Genomic DNA, 16481 nt, shown 5'->3' on the forward strand with positions numbered 1-16481 from the left:
GAGAAGTTAGAGGGTTGATATGTTGTGGGGTTGTTAACCAATGTCATAAAACAACATGTGTACTTCTGTTTCATGAGAAACTATTTTTTCTGTAAGCCTTCACCTGAAGTACAATAAAAATAAAATAAAATAAATGAATAGATGTTAGTGACATGACTACAATGTAGTAAAGTATCACTAAAAAGAAGAGGGGTGTCATCCTCCAAACGAATCCCCAAAATAAGCACAGCTCTGGCCTAATCTTTTCTCATGTATCCATGGTTTCCCCCTAAAATGCCCCTATTCCCTGAGAGAACATGTGGAAAGAAAGGTGAGCTCTGGACCTAACAGCCTCCACCAAGGAACCACTAGAGAAACGTAATTCCCACAAGGACAGCATTTTGTTTTACAGCTCAGATGCCAAAATGTTCTTAACGGCCACTTAATGAATCATTGGGTGTCTTTCACCTTTCCCTAGGTGCAAAATTATTTTTTTCTAAATCCTTAATCATCCCTCCTGGCAATACTCCAAAGGAGAGCCTTCCTCAGCAGCACTTAGTCTAATTAACTACCTTGGGTTTTACCTATTTAGGCATTCAAATTGCTACTTTAGTAACAGATATTTTGCTTGCCAGCATTCAATTCTTCACATTTAGAGTTAAAACCGATTTGGGCCAAGTGTCCCTAATGCTTTGATACCAAGGAGACTAAAATTCATTTCTAAAAATAGTCTTTTAAAAATTGTCTCTTTTTATAAAAAGCTAGGGATTTTTTCCTTCTTTTTATTTCCCCCTACTGTCTTTAAAAACAAAGGAAAGAAAAAAATTCAGATGTAATGTTTCCTCATTTTCTGTTAGTAAGAAAATGTCTGTCTTAGGCTGGGTTCTCTAGAGAAGCAAAACCAGTGAAGCATATATATATATATATATATATAGAGAGAGAGAGAGAGAGAGAGAGATTTATCTCAAGGAAATGGTTCACACAGCTGTGGAGGCTGACAAGTCCAAAATCCACGGGTCAGGCATCAGGCTGGAGGTTTCTCCTGACTCATGTGGTTGCAGGGCTGATGAATCCAAAATTGGAAGGTCAGGCAACTGCTGGCTCACAGGGTTGTGGGAGCTGGCGAATCCCGAGATCTGCAGGTCAGGCAGCAAGCTGCTGGCTCATGTCCCAAGAACCAGGGGTCAGAGGATGACAAGTTGGATGCAGGATCTGAGAGCGAGCCTTGCTGGGACATTCACTGATATACTGGAGGTAGGCCACACCCCCAAGGACACTCCTGTTTCAACTGATTGGCTGTTCATATCAGATCTCATCATGGAAGTGATTACATTATAGTACATTATGGAAGCAATCAGTCCAATGTTTGCCAAACCACTGAGAATCATAGCCTAGCCAAGCTGACATATAATATTAACCATCACAATGCCTCAACCTATCTGTCCTAATGCTGAGCCAGACAGGCTGATACTCATGACTTGGACTATGGAACAACTGCTCCTGGTAACATGGAACCCAAAGAAACATATGACTTTCATCACTTACAACTTTGGTTGCCTGAAACGCAGGTCTTTTCTTTGATTCCTTAGTATGTGTGCTCTCTTCCACATAAATATCCAATTAACTCACAAATCCTGTAAATTTTACCTCCTAGATATTTCCCCAAAATGTACCCTCCTGCCTACTAACCACCTCTGCCTTCATTAAAGTTCTTATTTACCATCCCTCATGTGGGCCATAGCGATCACTTCCCAGCTGGCCCCTTATTCCGTCTCCTCCCGTTCAATTCTATTTTCCATCAAAATGACCCTTCTCAAGCTCAAATCTTATGACGTAGCTTTTCTGCTTTAACTCCTTAACGGCTCCTCTTTGCCTACAGGATAAAGTCCAAACTCTCTAATTAGGCACACAAAGTGCTCCAAGACCTGGGTATGCCCACCTCTGCATCCTCATCTCCATATCAAAGCCTGCATCACATCATATTCTAATCCCCTGAACACACGTACTTTCACACCCCCAAGCCTTTGTTCATGCTGTTCTTTTGGCTGAAATGCCTTTTACCCTCTTCCTCTGCCTTTGCCTACCTCCCTTCCTCCTTTAAAACTTGGTTCAGTCTTCACCTCATCCCCAAATCCTACCCTTACTCCCAGCACTAGCACCCTAAGAATCCTTCCTCTGGCTCCTCTGACCCGCACGCTTGCCTCTGCCCTTGCACTTAACACAGACTGTAACCATCTGGGATTATCTGGGAAAGTTCATTTCCTCTACTTGAGGGCAGAAGTTATGACTTCATTTTCTTTTTGTACCTATGGCCCAACAGTGTCTGAGTAAGCTTTTGTTGAATAAATGTAAGAACAGTTGCTAAATAGTGCCTTTCCCATAAGCTCTGGGGTTCTTTGCTGCTACTATCCAAGTATGGTACCACTATCCAATATGCGGTTCATACTTTGATGGAAAAATAAAATGAATGGATGTGATCCTTCAACTGAGAAATAGTTCTCAGTTTGGGTGGGGCAAACACAAAGAAAATCCTTCTCCAAAATGTGGTGTTAAAATTAGAATAGAGTGGTTTATATTAAGTGACCTTTACTTTTAGTAGGAAAGAAAAGAACACAATTACCATAAAATCACCACGAAAGGAAGCCATCTTGTCCAAGCTTCTGCCTCCAGAAAAAAGAATGAAGTCATCCAAGCTTTTCTCTAGGTCTCTCTTGTCACCTTGGCATAGAGGCAGATGGAAGTACAATTCTAGATTTAGGTAGCTCATTTCCTCACACCATGTGGTCATTCTTGCATGAGCCACTTCTCCCTCCTCGCTTAATGAAGAGAGCAGGTGGGAAAGACAGAAAAGCCAGTAGGTCCACTTCAGTGAAAAAAGCAACAGAAGTCCAAGCCCCACCCCAGGAAGTATGTGAATTTTTCTCTACGTCTTCTCCATGAAAGCACTTACTGACATTGTCATTTCTGCACCTACAGGAACCTTCTCGCACCAGTTTGCTAGGATCCGTGAGGCAATTGTCCTTGAGCGAAGGGAAGAGGATGGAGGAGGAAAAGCACAGAAGGTCTTTAGCAAGTGCAAATGAGGTGAGTTATTTAAGGGGATAGAAGTTAAGAAATAAAAGTTTCTTATGTGAATTGGTAGCCAACACAGCCCAGGGGAGGAAGATAGCCGTTTTACCAAAGAGAGGGGACAAAATCTTCAGGACCTCTCTGTTCTTCCAGCTTGGCCTGGTTGCTGGGGTTTTGCTCCTCACTGTCTGCTATATTGTAGATTTAATTACTGTATCCCCAAGGGAGCAGGAACAGCAAAGTAGACAAAGTTTGGGTATTTTTAAAAGTATTACAGAAGTAATCTATGCTTGTTGTAAAAAAAAAATTTCCTACAAATAAGTAAGGCAAAAACATTAAAATTGTTCATAATCACACAACCCAGAAATTGTTGCCAGGAGCCCTGGTGTTGCAGTGGTTAAGAGCTCAGCTGCTAACTGAAAGGTCGGTGGTTCGAACCTACTAGCTGCTCCATGGGAGAAAGATGTGGCGTTCTGCTTTATTGCATACATAGCATAGAAGTAGAATCATAGGACTTAGAAAAAACTTGCCTTATAAAGTTAACAATAGGTTGTGAACAGTTTCTCATGTTGTTAGGCGTTCTTTTATAATGTTATTTTTAGTGGCTGAATAAAATTTCATTGTAAAATGTACTATAACGTATTTAAACAATTTCATGTATATGGACATTTAGATTATTTCCAATTTTCTCTATTATTAGCACTTCTGTGATGAGCATCTTTACAGATAAAATTATGACAACCTATAGTAATTGGCCTTAGAGAAATTACCACGCAGAGAATTATTAGGTCAAAAGATATGAATGTTGTGAAGCTGTTTATATGTAAAGCCAAATCGTCCTGCAGAAAAGTTGCACTAACTTAAGCTGCCACTAGCAGTGAATAAAAGTGCTCATTTCCCAATTCCCTGCAGGTAATTTTTGAAAGTATTATACAAAGCTCCCATTTAGAAACCAGGCTATTGATCACAGTTTATTTATCCATTTGTATTCAGTTCAACACATATTGAGCCTATCTTGTCCTAAGCAATATAGATAGAACCAAATGTTTAATTAGTCTAATGCTGTAATCAATCTGGCCAAAATAGTCACACTTAACTGAGGCAGAAAATCCCTCAAAAATATTTTCAAATTATTTTAGGGTTAAAATTTCCATTTGGAAATCTACCTTCTATAATCTCTGAAGTTCATTCAGCCTCTTCCTAACTAAGAATTAATGACAGAGTTCACTACTGGACCAATCCATGCCCAAGTTGAGGGTATGTAGTTAGGAAAAAGATCTTTATTGTATTGAATCCAAAATTTCTCCCTGTAACTTCCATATATTGGTCCTATTATACCTAATGAATAATCCATTTCCTCTTCATATATGTTATCTGTTCTCTAAGACAATACCTTCCACATTTCATTATGTAAAATTATTTCCAAGATCATATTTCAGCCATCTGGACTGCCTGTCATTATTTTTCCTACTCTTTCCAAAACTTCTACTCATCCTTCAAGGTCTAGCACAAGTGTCACCTTCCTTTACCCTTCGCCCATCCTACAAGCTGTTCAGAATTAATTACTTCCCTTCCTGTATTTCCATTTGTACATATCTTTAGTATCCACATCTTTAAGGTTGACTCTACTTTGAGGAGGCAGCTCTTCCCCAGTCATATTTTGAGTGCCTTCCACCTTAGGGGCTCATCTTCCAGCACTATGGAAGACAATGTTCCACTGTCATTCTTAAGGTTTTTACTGGCCAATTTTTTCAGAAGTAGACCACCAGGTCCTTCTTCCTAGTCTGTCTTAGTCTGGAAGCTCCAAGGAAACTTGTCCACCATGGGTGACCCTGCTGATATTTGAAATATCAGTGGCATACTTTCCGACATCACAGCAACACTCAAGCAACCACAGTACGACAAACTTAGAGACAAGTGGTAGATCTTTATTATCTGTCTTAGTCATCTAGTGCTGCTATAATAGAAATATCACAAGTGGATGGCTTTAACAAAGAGAAGTTTATTCTCTCAGTCTGAATTCAGGGTGACAGCTCCAGGGGAAGGCTTTCTCTCTCTGTCAGCTCTGGAGGAAGGTCCTTGTCATCAGTCTTCTCTTGGTCTGGGAGCATCTCAGAGCAGGGCCCTCAGGTCCAAAGGATGCGCTCTGTTCCCAGAACTTCTTTCTTGGTGGTATGAGGTCCCCCATCTCTCTGCTCACTTCTCCCTTTTATATCTCAAAAGAGATTGTCTTAAGACACTATTTAATCTTGTAGACCTCATCAATATAACTACTGCTAATCCATCTTATCACATCTTAGTGATGGAATTTACAACATACAGGGAAATCACATCAAATGACAAAATGGTAGACAATCATACAATACTGGGAATCATGACCTAGCCAAGTTGACAGATATTTTTGGGGGACACAGTTCAATCCATGACAGTATCCCAAAAAACCAAACCCGCTGCCATCAAGTCGATTCCAACTCATAGCAACCCCACAAGGTTTCTAAGGCTGTAAATCTCTACAGAAGCAGACTGCCACATCTTTCTCCCATGGAGTGGCTGGTGGTTTCAAACTGCCTATCTTTTGGTTAGCAATCACTTTAACCACTGCGCCTCGAGGGCTCCTTAATCTTTAGTATAGTCTTCATTATTTAAAGCCTTAATTTGTTTGCGTAACTGTCTTATGACTTACCTGAGACTGCTTTGAGGGAATGGACTATGTCCAAAGCACCTAGAATACTACTGTTAGGTACTCAAATACATAGTAGGTACTCAAAAATATGTGTTCAGATGAAACAACTGGAGTTCACAACCTAGTGGGATAAATGAGATATGTATACACATAACCATAATATAAAAGATGATACAGAAGTTACTAAATATGATAAGATGATTATAAATAGTTTCTGTGGAAGTGCAAAGATAAGGCTGAAAAGTAAATGGCCTTAAAAACCAAGCTATTTGGCTTTTCACCATGAACAATGTGAACACATTCTGAACAGAGTCTGCAGAACAGCTCAGAAGGAGGAACAAAGAAAGTTCACCAACAAGCTAATAAGGAGTCAAACCAAGTCAGCAAGAATAGGATGGAAAAGACAGATACGGCAACCACTGAGAGGGAATAAGCATTAACCTCTTGTTACTGATGTGGGACAGGAAAGAAATGGGAGGAAGGAAATCCCTCCAAGGTGTCCAGCCTGGATAATTATGATACTATTGCCACCCAAAGGTTGTAAATTCTTAAGTCTTGGGAAGATGAGCCATGCAGATGTGGATTTATGGCCAGTATAGAGAGTTAGCATTTTTATTTGAAGGCCTTTAGAAGTGGTTTGTTATCTTCATGCACCAAAATCCCCACCACTATCTTTTGTCTTAGACTAAGAGCATTTCAGAGCCCCGGTGGCACAGTGGTTAAGCATTCATTCAGCAGCTAACCGAAAGGTCAGCAGTTCAAATCCACCAGCCACTCCTTGGAAACCCTATGGGGCGGTTCTACTCTGTCCGGTAGGGTCACTGTGAGTCCGAATTGACTTGACAGCAACAGGAAGAGTATTTCACTTATTTATATTTTCTGCCTGGCACCTATAGGCATTTGAGTTTGTGGTTCCTGGTAGTAGTAACTGAAATAGAAAAGTCAAGGGTAGAAAGTACTAATTTGAGACATGTTGAGGTAATTCAGTGATGTCCAAATTTTTTTTTCAGCATTTATAAAAATGAAATCTCACTTGGAAGTTCCACATATAAAACAGAAAAAGCAAAGATGCACTGGTGACCTGAACTGGAAGACTGCACCCCTCATTCTTCTAACAACCACCACTCCCATCCCCTAAGGCAAATCACACCTAAGGCATTTACATGAACTTTCAACCAAAGAAGTCAAACCCTTTACGGTTGTCAATTTGGACTCATACAGCTACCCTATAGGACAGAGTAGAACTGCCCCATAGGGTCTCCAAGGCTGTAAATCTTTATAGAAGCAGACTGCCACATATTTCTGCCTCAGAGGGGCTGGTGAGTTCAAACTGCCAGGCTTTTGGTTAGCAGCTGAGTGCTTAACCACTGTGCTACCAGGCTTCCTACATGAACTTTAGGGCTCTGGAAACTACAGTTTGGAAAACATTGAGACAGATGATAAACAGAGATTTAATTACATTGCTTTTGAGGTGCCAAAAGATCTATGGGTAAAATTGTTCAGCAAGCAACTGAGTAAAGAGAACACAAGATTGGGAGAGAGTTGAGATCTGGATAAAGATTTGAGAGCCTTCTCTAAGGAGGTGATATTTGAAGGCACGGCAATAGATGAGATGAGTGAGGAAATGAGTGGGCAGGGAAATGAAAGAACTACAGATAAGAATAGTCCTTTGGGGAATGCCTACATTTATAAGGTAGGAGGAGATGGGAAAAACTCAATCCAGTAGAAGCATGAATAATGTGAGAAGTGGCTAGAAAATCCAAATAGTATAAAGTATTAGAAGTCAAGGAAAAAGTCTGAGAAAGAGAAGGATGATTAAGAGTGTCAGACAAACCAAGAAGGATGGAGAAAAAGTAATTTGTTTTACCACTAGGAGGCCACTAAGGGAGTGTTTACTGTCTTGGGAAGTTTGGTGGTCAAAGAAAACGTATAAATAAGGTGATAATGTGAGGGCCTAGCCAGGCATATAGACAGGTTGCTAAGAAACGTGTTAGTTGAAAGTAAAAAAAACATTTTTATGGCAAGTGAATGCTTGTATTTCTTTCATCCAACCCAGCAGAAAAGTTAAGACATACTACAAGCTCCTCACAAGTAGTTCTGAACTTGTTGTAGGGGTAGTTGGGACTTAAGGGCTAATGAGGTCTCCTCTTGACCTGCTGGCATAATGGCTAAGAGCTCGGCTGCTAACCAAAAGGTCAGCAGTTCAAATCCACCAGCCGCTCCTTGGAAACCCTATGGGGCAGTTCTACTCTGTCCTATAGAGTCACTATGAGTCGGAATCGACTGGATGACAACGGGTTTGATTTTTTTTTTCCTTGACTTGAAGGTCTTAAAGCAAAGACCTTAAAGCATAGTCCCTGAATAGTGCAAATAGTCAACATGCTGGATTGGTAACTGAAAGTTTGGAGATTTGAGTCCACCAAGAGGCACATCAGAAGAAAGTCTCGGCAATCTAATTCCAAAAAATCAGCCACTGAAAACTACCTGGAACACAGTTCTATGATACACATGAGGTCACCATGAGTCGAAATCAACTCGATGGCAACTGGTTTACTGGCTTAAGACCTTAAAGCAGCTTTCTTCCCCAGTTGTCCAACAGAAAGGATACATCAGTAAAGGAAAATGAGCTTGTTGGACCTATGGGGAAACCATCCCAAGATGATGAAAACATGTGATCCCCCTACAGGCTTGAAGACATTCTGCCAAGATGGGCCCATACTTGTTGTGATAATTTGGCTGTGCTCAGAGTTATGAGGTCATGATCATGGTCTCAATCACTGTGTAATAAAGCTCATTTATTTGGGATGTAGGTACATCATAGCCAGGGCCAGTGATCTTGTAAATGTTCATCACTAACCCTAAATAAAATCAGGAGGGACTGAGAATGTGTTTGAACAAATTAGACTATTCTTAGGGATTGAACTGTGTCCCTCAAAAAAGATATATTGAAGTCTTAACCCCTGAACCTGGGAAAGTGACACTGTCTAGAAATAGAATCTTTGAACATGTTATCACATAGGTTAACATGAGGTCATACTGGAGTAGGGTAGGTCCTAATCCTATGTGATTGGCGTACTTATAAAAGAGGAGAAGATACACAGAGAGAGGGAGACAGAGAAAGGATGCCATGTGATGCTGCAGCTGCAAACCAAGGAACACCTGGAGCCACCAGAATCTAAGAGAGAGGCATGGAACAATCTCCTTCTCAGAGCCCTCAAAAAATCAACCTAGCCAATACCTTGATTTGGACGTCTAGCCTCCAGAACTGTGAGACAATAAATTTCTGTTCTTATAAGCCACCCAGTTTGTGGTGCTTTATTGTGATTGTCCTAGAAAAATAATACACCTACCAGGGAAAAGAATTCAAAATAATGCTCTAGTGATGGTGGGTCAGAGGTATATTTTCCTTTGTGAAGGACAATACTTCTTATTGAAGCCAACCGCAACCAGAAAATTTGGAAAATACCACATGGATTTCAGAATCTTGAAATTGTGATCTTAGAGAATACAATGCTAACACTTTGATGATGAAAATGATAATAGTTATCATTTTTAAATCTACTGTTATGCTCCAGGTGTTTTACATGCCTTGTGTCATTTAATCCTCATAACACTCACATAATGTAGGTATTGCTAAAATTTATTTTACAGATAAAGAAACTGAGATTCAGAGGGGTTAAGTAACTACTCCAGATCACATAGTAAATAAGTAATAGAGCAGGGTTAGAACTCAAATCTAGTCTACGCTGCCTTCCAATAGCATCAGATATAACCCTCCACAGCCCATGTGTAGATTGACTGAGGCAGCCGCACTTCATTCTTTGGAGATCAGCCTTCCACCAACAGACCAATTGTTATTTGGTGGGTTTCTGCCTCTGTAAGACTGCCTGCATCACTGGACTCAGACCACACTTTATGTGTCCCAGAAGGGTAGACTGTGTAATTGAAATAAAGATACCAAGCTATTTTAGAGCAGCACCAAACAAGAAAGCAAATACGGCTAGCAATCCCTAACACCCTGGGAAAGTTCCAGATCAGCAAGGGTGACTTTACCCAAATGATGATACTTGAAAGCCAAGACCATTCTAATTAGAATTATGTATGTCTGGGGGATTTTCCAAATGCGAAGCCCAGAACTCTGTTTCTCCATACAAGCTATCTTTCCCTACTGAAGCCTAGGGAGAGAAGAGAAGGTGAGGGTGCCATTCGCCTTCTGCTGATAAGTAGCAGGGATGCTGAGAAGACCATGCTTCAGCACAGTATGTGGCACAAATGATTAATATGGACAACATGGATAAGAGAGTAAGATTTAGCTCTTGCTGCCAAGGCTTACTAATTGGTTTCTCCCATGCTAGGCTAGTGTGAATTCCAAGGTTTTACCATTTCAATTTGAAAATCTGCACAAATCACACTAAAGTTTGCTGCCCAGATATATTTTGCTTCTATTGCCAGAATGGTTCCTATACAGCACATTAAGTGCTGAGGGACAAAAAAAAAAGCACATAAAGGTTCCTGAAGGAGCTTTGAGGTTTTAAAGATGACCTGGTCTTTCCCTCTGAGCCTTAAAAGAGAAGAGGATGGCTTGTTAGTCCTCGCTGTGCTTAAAAGACAGGAGCCCCTCTAGTTGAGGTTGGGCACCATGAGGTGTAAGATGCTTGTCCTAATTCAGGTCACTAATGGATACAGTTCTCTGACAGTACACAGAGAAGCTACTGGACTCTATGGGTATCTGGCCAGGTGTGGGCAATGGGAAGAAATGGAGCAGGTGAGAAATGAACCAGGCCAGTGGTGACATCAATAAAATAAAGGATACTGAGATGATACTTTGCAGAGTAAAGTTTATTTATTATTCAATAAACAGTTTATTATTCAATAAAGAGACCTCAGAAAAACTATGCCTTCAGATATACCACTACCTCTTCAGAGTAACCAGAAAACTTACTACTTAACTAGAGCAAAATGGGCTCTACCATCCTACTTTTTTATCACTGCAGTAGACTCGATAATCTTTAGTGTCAAAAATAAATGAATATCCATGAGTCAATACAGATATAAATAAATGGTTAAACAAATAAATGGAGAAGAAGAGACAAATGTTCTATGCAGAAGAATTCCAAATGATTGGTGTGGCTACTCTGCCCTCAAGGAGGTAGAGCATAAATTCTCACTCCTTTTGCATGGGATTCGCATAGCAACTTCCTTCCAAAGAATACACTATGAAAAGGGGAGGAAAAAAAGTAATTTTACAGTGGAGAAACCTGACAAATATTACCTTAGCCAGGGGATTCAGGTCAACATCCCCAGTGATCATCTTGTTAATAGTATATACCCTTAATATGATGTGATGAAAATGGCACTTTACTGGGGGGTCTTCCCTCCCCACGCCCCAAAAAATAAAAACATAACCCTAGTCTAAACATGAGAAAAACATCAGATAAATTCCATTTGAGGAATATTCTACAAAATACCTGACCAGTACTTCTCAAAATTGGTCATGAAAAGCAAGAGAAGTCTGAGATACTGACCCAGCCAAGAGGAATCTAGGAGACTCGACAACTAAATGTAATGTGGGATCCTGAATGGGATCCTGAAACAGAAAAAAGATGTTAGGTAAAAACTAGTGAAATCTGAATAAAGTATGTTGTTGTTAGGTGCTGTCAAGTCGACTCCAACTCATAGCAACCCTATGTGACAGAGTAGAACTGCCCCATAGAGTTTTCTTGGCTGTAATCTAGGGAAGCAGATCACCAGATATTTCTCCTGCAGAGCCACTGGATGGGTTCAAACTGCCAACTTTCTGTTAGCAGCCAAGTGCTTAACCATTGCATCAAGATAAACTTTAGTTAATAATGTCTAAATATTTATTAATTGTAACAAAGTTACTACATTAATGTAAAGTGTTAGTAATAGGATTAACTGGGTGTGGGGTATATGGGAACTCTGTCCTATTTGTATAATTCTTCTGTAAATCTAAAACTGTTCTAAAAAATAAAGTTGACTTAAAAAAATGGATAAATAAACAACAAAAAATACCACTTTTCTTTTTCAAGAGTCAAAGGCAAAGAGTTGCAATCTAAAAACAAACAAACAAAACAACTATGTGTCCTATTACTGGTTCTGCATTAGGCAGCTGTTTCACCTTTCTGGGCCTTTGTTTCCATGTCTGTAAAAGGCAGTGTGGTATAATCGGTAAGAGCAAAAGCTTTGAAGTCAAATAGTCCTGGGCTTGTGTGATGGTTAAGATTGTGTGTCTGTTTGGCTGGGCCGTGATTCTCAGTGTTTTGGCAGTTGTATAGTGTTGTGGTCACTTCCGTGTTGAGATTTGATATGTGATCACCCCCATGATGGGATCTGCTGTGAGTAGCCAGTCAGTTGAAGGGGAGTTTCCTCAGGCGTGTGGACATTCTGGCAAGGCTCGTGGGCTTTTTGCTCTCCCTGGATACTGCAGCTGGCTCCTGTTTGTCTGACTTCCGGTTCTTGGGACTTGAGCTAGCAGCGTACCTTCGGTCTTGTCTGCCGATCCTGAGATTCACAGATCTTCCCAGCCTGTGAGCGACAGCCCTGCTCTCTGACCTACCAGTCTTGGGTTTGCCAGCCCCTGCGGCTAAGCGAATCAGAAGAAGCCTCTATTCTGACCCATGGACTTAGGACGTGCCAGCCTCTACAGCCGTGTGAACCATTTTCTTGATATAAATCTCTCTATATACATATTTACATGCTTTACTGGATTTGCTTCTCTAGAGAACCCAGCCCAAGACAGTCTGCATCTCAGCTCTGCATCTTACAAGTTCTGTTGATATTGAACCTTAGTTTTATTAACTGGAAGATAAAGATAATAATGCCTACTCCATAGAGCTGGTGTGAGGACTAAATGAGAACGTGTGTTTGGAAGCATTTAGATAAATACATAGCAGTGTAAAAGTATGAGGGACTGGTCACTGGAGGTGGTTGAAGCCTGGGCAGGAGTACAGCCCTGCAATCTCTTATATGAATGGGCAAGGCTGTGACAAATACCATCAGTGGTAAGTCTTGTCCTCAAAGTCAAGTGGCAGAGAAGGCAGAGACAATGCACTACATCTACACTTTATACACAGGGTAGGGGAGATGAGGACTCCTCTGGGTCTCCTACAGTCACCAGGTCTGGTAATCTTCCCCTTCTAAGAAGGACCCCATCTCAATAGCTAAGACAGTGAGACGGAGCAGCTTGTCTGGGCTGTTAGATGAAGAAACAGCTGGAAGCATGGTCTTGGGCAACTTATAAAGAAATCAACTGACAGTTTTATTTATTTTTGCTGCTTAATGGAGCACATTTCGTCAGTGGATGTGGAAATCTTCATTTCTTTCAGAAGAATGATTGCTGCACCATCCTCTGTAGGACCACTCACCTCATGTTTAAAAAATAGCTTTGGAGGAAAATGAAATGTTTTCAAGAGCACATAGGAGTTGGAGCTTTGGCAGTTAAGTTGGCTCATATAGCTTCAGGACCCAAGACAAAGAGGGTGCTCCAAGCAGGCCTTGCTCTCTGCCCTCTCATTCCATGAGGTCCCTGAATCTCTTCTGCCAAAGATACAAAACACAGGTTGTTGTCCACCCTCTGAATCCTTGAAGGGTTACCTAATCCTGCATAAAATCTGTCTTCGTCTTTATTGGCTATTAAACCCGTAACCCGGTGCCGACGAGATGATTCCAACTCACAGAGACAATATAGGACAGAGTAGAACTGCCCCATAGAGTTTCCAAGGAGTGACTAGTAGATTCGAACACAGGGTTCCTATAGGCTATTATGCGACCCTTAATAGGCACATTTAGAATCATTTTCTGGAGCATTAGTTTGGCACAGGGGCATAGCTGGCTATGATAGGGTGAATGTGTTTTCCATGTGGGAATGATATGAATTTTGGGAGTCCAAAGGCAGGAATGTTATGGATTGAATTGTGTCCCCACAAATTTTGTCTTGTGTTTCAAATAACCTAGTGTCTAAAGAATGATTTCCTACACCTGTGGATGTAATGCCATTTGGAAATAGGGTTAATAGGGCTTTATTTGTTATGTTAATGAGGTCTTATTAGTGTAGGGTGTGTCCTGAACCTAATAGCTTCTGAGTTATAAAAAGGTTAGATGCAGAAATAGGAGTCCTGAGGGCCCAACTCATAGCCCATAGTGACCACAGGGTAGAACTGCCCCACAGGGTTTCCAAGGAGGGGCTGGTGGATTCGAACTGCCAATCTTTTGGTTTAGCAGCTGAGCTCTTAACCACTGCACCACCAGGGTAGCTATGAGTATAGGGTCGCTATGAGTATAGGGTCACTATGAGTCAGAATCAAGTCAGTGGCAATGGGTTTAGTTTTTGGTTTTGGATGACACAACAGTTAAGTGCTCAGCTGTTATGGGAAAGGTTGAGAGTTTGAGCCCACCCAGCAACTCCATGGAAGAAAGACCTGGTGATCTACTTCCATAAACACTCCAAAAAAAAAAAAAAATTCCACTGCCTTCAAGTCGGTTATGACTCATAATGATCCCATGGGGTTTCCAAGGCTGTAATCTTTACAGAAGCAGACTGCCACATCTTTCTCCCAGGGAGTGGCTGGTGGGCTCGAACTGCCGACCTTTTGGTTAACAGCCCAGCACGTTAATCACTGTGCTACCAGGGCTCCTTCTGTAAAAATTACAGCCAAGAAAACTCTATGGGGCAGTTTTACTCTGTCACATGGGGTCATTGTAAGTCAAAACTTGACTCAATGGCACCTAACAACAACAGACACAGAAGAAAGCACGCAATGATTGGGGGGATGCTGAGGCAGATAGATGCCACATGAAGATTGTCAAGAAATCGAGGAACACTGGGGCTACAAAAGGTGAAAGAGACAAGGATCTTCCCCCAAGCCAACAGAGAGAGAGCCTTCCCCTATAACTGGTGCCCTGAATTCAGACTTCTAGCCTCCCAAACTGTGAGAAAATAATTTCTGCTCTATAAAGCCATTCATTTGTGATATTTCTGTTGCAGCATCCCTAGGAAACTAAAATATCAGCCTTTGCCAATCTTTGTCTTAGATCACATCGGAGTTAGGGAAACACCTCAATAATTATGACACCTCACGTTCCAAAATGGATAAAACATCTGCTTTAGAGTCAGAGAAGCTAGGGTTAAAATCCTGACTCTGCCAGTTGTTCATTGAGCAGACCATCAGGCAGGTTGCTTAACTTCTCTGACTCTCTGTATTTTTATTTCTAGAATGGTAGTACAGTCTTTACCAGACTCAGATTAGATAATGAATGTAAGTGCCTAGCACAAAATTTGGTACAGGATCAGTATCCAATAAACAATAAGTTTATCATCACAGGGGTTTCAAATGAAACAGAGATGCTCCCCAAGGTCTTTGGGAAATTCCTGGATATACAAAGAGAAACAAGTTACAGAAACAAGACTCTAATAACTTGAAATTAGTTGGTTGAGAAAAAATTAACTCTCAATGAGACTGTGAATCATCCAAGTTGGTTGCTTGGGCCTGTTCCAAGTTTAGTTGTCATGGTTTTAATTTACAAAATGAGATGCGGGCTGCAGTTCTGAGAAAAAAGAGTAATGCAAGGACAATCTGACCAATCCCTACCATCCCTACCCATGACCGACCCATCCATCACCAACCAGCATCCCTCCACCTTCCCTGGGCCTTCTTTGCATAGGGTCTCTTCATAGATATTGTCATGATGGAGGCCCATAGGCCACAGAGAAGATAGCATCTGTTCCTGCCACAGGTAACACGTGCTTCAGCCAGAGAAGCAGAGGCAGCCTCTTCAAACAGAGCCATTCCTATGTACTCTCCCTACCTGTAGCTAGTTCAAGATATGAGTGAAGGCTGGAGAATTCAGGGATGATTGATAGCAACTTCAATCCCCTGAGGCTCATTTGTTCCTTTTTTAAAAATTTCATTCTGCTTACCAGCTGCTTCTGTTCACAAAAGGCTGGGGAAACATTAGCACCATATGTCTTCTGGTTATCTGGAAGTCTAATGAAAAATGTATTTAAAGGATTTATCAAATTCTAATAGAAAGACTAGAAAGGGAATCAGCTTAAACAAAGAACCGGAGTTCTGGTTTCCTGCAGACATTTCAAGTCTTAACTTCTGTCTTAGTTACCTTGTGCTGGTGTAACAAAAGATACCACAAACGGGTGGCTTCAAAAAACAGAAATTTATTTTCTTGCAGTTCTGAAGGCCGAAAGCCCAAATCAGAGTCTTGGCTTAGTTGATTGCTTCTGTGGGTCTCTCCCTTAGTTTCTGGTGATTACCTGCAGTCCTTGGCATTCCTTTGCTTGTTGACAATTCTCACATGATGTCTGTCTTCCCCTGTGTCTCTGTGTCTATCCTGCTTCTTTTTTTTTTTTTTTTTATAAAACACCATTATAAACACAATGATTAGGTTTAGGACCCACACTGCTCTGGTATGATGTCTTAACATAACAAAAGAAAATCCCTGTTTCCAAACAGTGTCATATTAGCATGTACAGGGATTAGGACTTCAACATAACTCTTTAGGGGCACAAGTCAATCCATAACAATTTATTTTTCTTGAATTAAGCTGTGGCTATGTAGCTGTTTTTTGGAAAAGCTCAATATCATCAGTCAGAAAAAGGCCTAGAACAGACCATCAATTGCTAATATGCAAGTTCAAGCTGAAGCTGAAGAAAATTAGAACAAGGCCACGAGAGCCAAACTACAACCTTGTGTATATCCCACCTGAATTTAGAGTCCAT

The sequence above is a fragment of the Trichechus manatus genome, unplaced genomic scaffold (assembly GCF_000243295.1).
Source record: "Trichechus manatus latirostris isolate Lorelei unplaced genomic scaffold, TriManLat1.0 scaffold00094, whole genome shotgun sequence".
NCBI classification, from domain to species: domain Eukaryota; kingdom Metazoa; phylum Chordata; class Mammalia; order Sirenia; family Trichechidae; genus Trichechus; species Trichechus manatus.